The sequence below is a fragment of the Salvelinus sp. IW2-2015 genome, linkage group LG30, assembly GCF_002910315.2.
Source record: "Salvelinus sp. IW2-2015 linkage group LG30, ASM291031v2, whole genome shotgun sequence".
In the NCBI taxonomy this organism is placed as follows: domain Eukaryota; kingdom Metazoa; phylum Chordata; class Actinopteri; order Salmoniformes; family Salmonidae; genus Salvelinus; species Salvelinus sp. IW2-2015.
The window spans coordinates 21,624,208-21,631,610 of NC_036869.1; the positions used below are offsets into that span (position 1 = coordinate 21,624,208).

The window sequence follows — 7,403 nt, forward strand, 5'->3', positions numbered from 1 at the left end:
AGTTTTAATGACTCCAACCTAAGTGTATGTAAACTTCCGACTTCAACTGTATGTTCAGTGGAATTCCTGTCCAGTGTTTTAGTGTGTGACCCGACTCTGTGACCACCCTCTATAGAGGAGAGAATGGTACTGTGTACTTAATAGACCGTCCCTTTAAGGACCAGCTACTAACTTATGACCATTAACTGCCGTATAACCAGACCGAACCTTAAAATGGCTAGTTACTGCCCCTATCATTGGAATATCCCTTTAAGGGCCAGTAACGGCTCTATGACCAAATACTGTGGGAATGGGGTTTGAATGGTCTGTGAAAGTCATATTGGATTGACAAGGTGCTGTCTCTGTACACAAACACACACACACACACACACACCTTCTAGTCCAGGCCTCAGAAATGATTTTCCATGGAGGGCCACATTAGAATATATTTTTGCCATCGCGGGCCAGATTCATATTACAGGATTATACATCATGTGTATGACTGTGTTGACACATATATCTACTGTAAATCACATCCAGATAGGCAACTTCCTTCTCAAATTGGTAGGTATTTTCATTATAAAACATGCAATGAACTACACAGAGGGAAAAGTACACTGTGCATTCAGCACCACGGACAGAACTCTTGTTAACAGGTCTGCACAAAAACACAAGAAAGGGAGAGCTCAACATTACATTTAAACTACTCAATCAGTTTGAGAAGTGAAGTCTCTGATCGGCATTGACCAGAGCAGTGAAGTCAGGTATAGTTTCTGACGTCGCTATACGCAGGATTGCTGAGAGGTGAGAGTCAGTAAGAGATGATCTGTGCCTTGACTTGTTATATTTCATCACTGAAAATATCTGTTCACATACATAGGTTGATCCAAACAGTACAAACATCTTCTGAGCATGACTCCTAATCTTTGACAAGATTTGTTCATCGAGAGATGCATAGAACCTCATCAGTGACATTGTTTTGAATAGTTCTCCAATCACTGCATCAGACCGAAGATCGATAAGCTCAAGTTGCAGGTCAGTGGGAGCATTATCCACATTGAAGGTGAAGGGAGAGGAAACCAACAGCATGTCATTTTCCAACACTTTGGAATCCTCAAAACGACGACAAAACTCACTGTTCAAAGCACGCAGCAGCGATGTATACTTCTCCCGCTGGTCATCTGATAGGGAACAGACTAGTAGTGTCGGAAGGTGGCTGAGATTGTTGGCTTCTACTTGGCAGGTCAGGAGGAGTCATTTTCCCTTCAGGCTTTGACAAGGCTGTACATCTGATGTGCAAAAATGCCCTTCCCTTGTAGTTTGGAATTCAGTTCATTCATGAGGGCCATGATGTCCACGGTGAAGGCAAAATCAGCCAACCATTATTTATCTTGCAGTTGAGGGAAATCTACATATTTGTCWTTCAACTCAGCAATCTCCGACYTCMGGTCCCACATCCTTTTAAGCACCTTCCCCAAACTCAKCCATCTCAYGTTTTTGTGGTAGGCGAGATGTGCATGACCCGACTCTGTCTCTTCCAACAGTGAGACAAACTGCCTGTGGTTGAAAGATTTTGCTCTTATGAAGTTGACCACTTTAGTGACTGTATCCACAACATGGCTCATTTTCAGATCACATTTACAGAGCACCTCCTGATGAATAATGCAATGCAGGAAAATAATTTTGTGATCTGGGTTCAGCTCAGCTACATGATCTTGTATCCTTTTCAAAAGGCCAATGTTTTTTCCTGTCAAGTTTGGACACCCATCAGTGGTCACACTGGATAACTTTTCAAAAGTCTGTCCCAGCTTTGCCACACACTTATTAACTTCCTCCAATAAATCTTTACCTGTGGTTGTGCTCTTCATTGACTGCACTGAAGCAAGCTCCTCTGTAATTTCAAAGTCTGGGGTTATGCCTCATAAGAATATCAACAACTGCGCCGTCACTGCTCTCATCCAGGGCCAAGGAGAAACAGGTGAAATCTGTCTTTCAACTGTTGTTACATATTCTCTGCAATGTCCTCAACACACATGTCACTGTTCATCTTGACAGGGAAACATTTTCAAACAGCTCTTTCTTCTCTGGGCAAAGTATTTCTGCAGAGTCAATTAAACATTCCTTAATGAATTCGCCCTCAGCGACTGGCTTGCTATGTTTAGGAATTTTGTGGCTCTCGCAATTCCTTTGTTTGCTGGATGCAGTTTTGTGACAAGTCCTTGCTGCTTTTGCAACTGAGAAAGTAACTCTTTCGATGCACTTGCCCTCTGCTCAGAAGACATATTCCTATATTTCTCTGCATGCTTCGTCTAGAAGTGTCGGGACAAGTTGTAGTCTTTCRAGACAGCGATGCTCTCTTTGCACACTAAACACACAGCTTTCCCTGATACCTCAATAAAGAACTATTTCAATGTCCACTCTTGCTGGAACACCCTACATTCATTGTCTACTTTCCTTTTCTTTGAAAAACACATTTTTGCACAATTTCTAGCTAGCTACTATTTGTAACTGTGACGTGTGTGTCAGCCTGTCAGTCACTGTCCTCGTGCAGTAGTTATTTGTACGTGCCTTCAAAATAAATGTCCCACAAGCGGTGGGAGTTAAATCATTATGCTAAGGCGAGTATTCATTGGGCTTTTAATTTGAATAACAAATACGTTTTTCAAAACTTTACTAAATCGCAAATTCTTTATGTGATCTGAGCATGATTCCGTGGGCCGTATTGAAATCAGGTCGTGGGCCGGCCTTTGCCCAGGCCTGTTCTAGTCAGTGCCACATCATGCAGCCTGCAGCCTTATTGAGTGACTGTCCTGTTTGTGGCTTTTCCACATTTCCAACACACACAGAGCCCAGTGTGGCCAGACTGGCCCTGGTCCAGAGGCTCTCTAGAACATTCATCCAGCCCAGAGACTGGTGGTAAACACCGAGCACAACAACTGTCTTTACTCATCCCTATTTCACTCTTATACAGTATTAATACACTAAGCACACAACAATTTTACCCGCTCCTAACTCACTTTATCCACCCCATAACTCTTAGACCTACATAGCACCAATACACAAACTACTGTTTACTAACTCCTGACCCCTAACCTAAGCTTACACAAAATGTTTACAAATCACACATACTACTGCCTTTTACCCTATCCTAACATAGTACTACAGTCGTGGACAAAAGTTTTGAAAATGACACAAATATTAATTTTCACAAAGTCTGCTGCCTCAGTTTGTATGATGGCAATTTGCATATACTCCAGAATGTTATGAAGAGTGATCAGATAATTGTAATGCAAAACGCAATGCAAATGAAACTGAAATCCCCAAAAAACATTTCCACTGCATTTCAGCCTGCACAAAAGGACCAGCTGACATCATGTCAGTGATTCTCTCGTTAACACAGGTGTGAGTGTTGACGAGGACAAGGCTGGAGATCACTCTGTCATGCTGATTGAGTTCGAATAACAGACTGGAAGCTTCAAAAGGAGGGTGGGTGCTCGGAATCATTGTTCTTCCTCTGTCAACCATGGTTACCTGCAAGGAAACACGTGCCGTCATCATTGCTTTGCACAAAAAGGGCTTCACAGGCAAGGATATTGCTGCCAGTAAGATTGCACCTAAATCAACCATTTATCTGATCATCAAGAACTTCAAGGAGAGCGGTTCAATTGTTGTGAAGAAGGCTTCTGGTGCCCAAGAAAGTCCAGCAAGCGCCAGGACCGCTCCTAAAGTTATTCAGGATCGGGGCACCACCAGTACAGAGCTTGCTCAGGAATGGCAGCAGGCAGGTGTGAGTGCATCTGCACGCACAGTGAGGCGAAGACTTTTGGAGGATGCTTGGTGTCAAGAAGGGCAGCAAAGAAGACACTTTCTCTCCAGTAAAAACACCAGGGACAGACTGATATTCTGCAAAAGTTACAGGGATTTTACTGCTGAGGACTGGGTAAAGTCATTTCTCTGATGAATCCCCTTAACGATTGTTTGGGGCATCCGGAAAAAAAGCTTGTCCGGAGAAGACAAGGTGAGTGCTACCATCAGTCCTGTGTCATGCCAACAGTAAAGCATCCTGAGACCATTCATGTGAGGGGGTGTTTATCAGCCAAGGGAGTGGGCTCACTCACAATTTTGCCTAAGAACACAGCATGAATAAAGAATGGTACCAACACATCCTCCGAGAGCAACTTCTCCCCAACCATCAGGAACAGTTTGGTGACAAACAATGCCCTTTCCAGCATGATGAGGACCTTGCCATAAGGCAAAAGTGATAACTAAGTGGCTCGGGGAACAAAACATCGATATTTTGGGTCCATGGCTAGGAAACTCCCGACCTTAACCCATTGAGAACTTGTGGTCATCTCCTCAAGAGGGGTGTGGACAAACAAAAACCCAGAAATTCTGACAAACTCCAAGCATTGATTATGCAAGAAGGGCTGCCATCAATCAGGATTGGCCCAGAAGTTTAATTGACAGCATGCCAGGGCGCATTGCAGAGGTCTTGAAAAGAAAGGGTCAACACTGCAAATACTGACTCTTTGCATCAACTTCATGTAATTGTCAATAAAAGCCTTTGACATTATGAAATGCTTGTAATTATACTTCAGTATTCCATAGTACATCTGACAAAATATCTAAAGACACTGAGCAGCAAACTTTGTGGAAATTAATAATTGTGTCATTCTCAAAACTTTTGGCCATGACTGGTAATATATACTCTTAGAAATAAGGGTTCCAAAAAAGGTTCTTGAGCTGTCCCCATAGGAGAATAATTTCCAGTTCCAGGTAGAACCCTTTTTTGGTTCCAGGTAGAACTCTTTTGGTGTTCATGTAGATCCCTCTGTGGAAAGGGTTCTACATGGAACCAAAAAGGGTTCTTCAAAGAGTTTTCCTATGGGGACATCCGAATAACCCTTTTAGGTTCTAGATAGCACMTTTTTTTCCTAAGAGTGTAGCAMACAGACAACTCATGCGAACATTGTACTTAAATACAAATACAGAATAGTACCGCTTGCCTGTATCCATTTCCGCAACCCCTAACTCACCCATACACAGCACCAATGACAACAACAGCCTTTAGAGTAGAGACGTCATTATCCCCATTTGGGTTGACAAACTGCGTTCTACAGAACAACGAAACACAAACAAGCCAACAGCTACTGTAACTGCCGTTTGTAGAAAAATCCGACAAACTGGCTTCAGCAGTCAAGAAAATGAATTTCCCGAAAAACATCATATCCTTCACAGTACTTCCACAGGATGACAAAACAACATCTTGTTTTGGGAAAGGAGTTACTGCTTTCAATACATGTCAAAACTTCAAATTGGAAAAGTTGGAATAACAAGGTTTTCATCTGACAGCGACACTATGCTAAGAATATAGAATATGTGTGTTACTCTTGCGTGCGCAACACTGCTTGCAGGTGTGTGTGTGTGAATCTGTGCAAGAGGTGGGGGTATATAATCGTGCACAGCTAGACTCTTTGTTTGACTGACAGATCTTAATTTAGCCACCCCCCCATACACACAGACCTCCACAGACTGCATTGATTAAAGCACCTCTTCAGGGAGCAAAAGGTGACATTGAGAGCAGACAGACAGAACAGAGCCAGCAGAGAGGGCTAACACAAGCCAATTAACCGAGCCCCCTCTTATAATCACCATGGCTATGGTGCCAACCAGCAGCCACTCGAACATCTGTCTCAGTCTGACGGCTGACTGTTCGTCTTTTACAGTGAGCTCACACCTAGAGGGGGACACACACAGGCGCAAATGCCAGATGGGCTGGTCCATTTGTAGCCTAGTGGGCCAGTCTAACTCAGGTTTTTTTGTGTGCAGAATTAGCATTATCTGACTAATAATGGGGGCCTCGAGGGGGGGGGGGGGGGGGAGAATGCCCCAGTTCAACCTAGAGAATGCACACACACACACAAAAACGTATCCTTCTCAAAATACACACAGACACTGATCCACATAAAAAACGCAGTAACACACACAGACACATACTACRGWTGGGCATTTGAACTGATTCTGTTTCCCAAAAAGGTTTCTGGTGAGTGTTTTGTATTGATCTGTCAGGTCTTGTGGACACTCCATTGGTCCTAGCCTGTCGACCAATCGCTTTTTGAAGTTGGGAAAATAGCATACTGTTGTCAGGGTTCGCCAGAGGGCTAAATGCATTATGATAGTGAAATGCCTTTAAAATGTAAAATGCAACACATAATAACCCATAGCCCATGAGATAGAAACATTTGCTTTAACATGAAACAATCACTTTGTGCATTCTCARTACTGTAGGCTACATTTACAGTGCGCAAATGTAAACAATGTAGTCTACTGTCAAAGCCACGTGATGTCTGAAGCAGCATTAGCTCAATGCTAACAGTGCATTCCGTAAGTATTCAGACCCCTTGACCTTTTCCACATTAGAGCTTTATTCTAAAATGGATTAAATAAAATAAAAAATCTCATCAATCTACACACAAAATACCACATAATGACAAAGAAAAAACAGGTTTTTAGACATTTTTAAAACATAAATATGTTATTTAAATAAGTATTCAGACCCTTTGCTATGAGACTTGAAATTGAGCTCAGGTTCATCCTGTTTACATTGATCATCCTTGAGATGTTTCTTCAACTTGATTAGAGTCCACCTGTGGTAAATTAAAGTGATTGGACATGATTTGGAAAGGCACACACACACCTATCTATATTAGGTCCCATAGTTGACAGTGAATGTCAGAGCAAAAACCAAGCCATGGGGTCGAAGGAATTGTCCGTAGCTGGCCGCCCGGCCAAACTGAGCAATTCGTGGAGAAGGGAGGGAGGACCAAGGAGGTGACTAAAAACCCAATGGTCACTCTGACAGAGCTCCAGAGGTCCTCTGTGGAGATGGGAGAWMCTTCGAGAAGAACAACCATCTCTGCAGCACTGCACCAATCAGTCCTTTATGGTAGAGTTGTCAGACGGAAGCCACTCCTCAGTTAAAGGCACATGACAGCCCACTTAGAGTTTGCCAAAAGGCACCTAAAGCAAAAGAATACACCGTTCGTATCCACACACGGAAACACAAACACACACACACAAACGCCCACACTTACATATATTCAAGAGCACATGTGTTCCTTCTCCCCCACTAATATATTCTCACACACACACACACACCACACACACACACACACACACACACACACACACACACACACCACACACACACACACACCACCACACACACCACACACACACACACACACAACACACACACACACACACACAACACACACACACACACACACACACACACACAAGTTCCAGTGTGAGGAACAAACAGCTGGCAGAGAGCATCCCTTTCTGCGTTCAGTGGCTTTCTCTAGCTGATAGGTCCTATTCAGATGTGGCACTTCAATCAGACAGACACACATCCTGAGACA

At 43.2% G+C, this 7,403-nt stretch overlaps 1 protein-coding gene and 1 pseudogene across 4 annotated transcripts in view; both read right to left on the bottom strand.

The window, feature by feature from the left end:
• LOC111955294 (exostosin-1c) overlaps positions 1–7,403 on the bottom strand; it is a 101,783-nt gene that overhangs the window by 36,390 nt on the left and 57,990 nt on the right. The gene's annotated exons all lie outside the window — the stretch shown is intronic.
• Positions 691–1,733, bottom strand: LOC139023255 (general transcription factor II-I repeat domain-containing protein 2A-like; annotated as a pseudogene).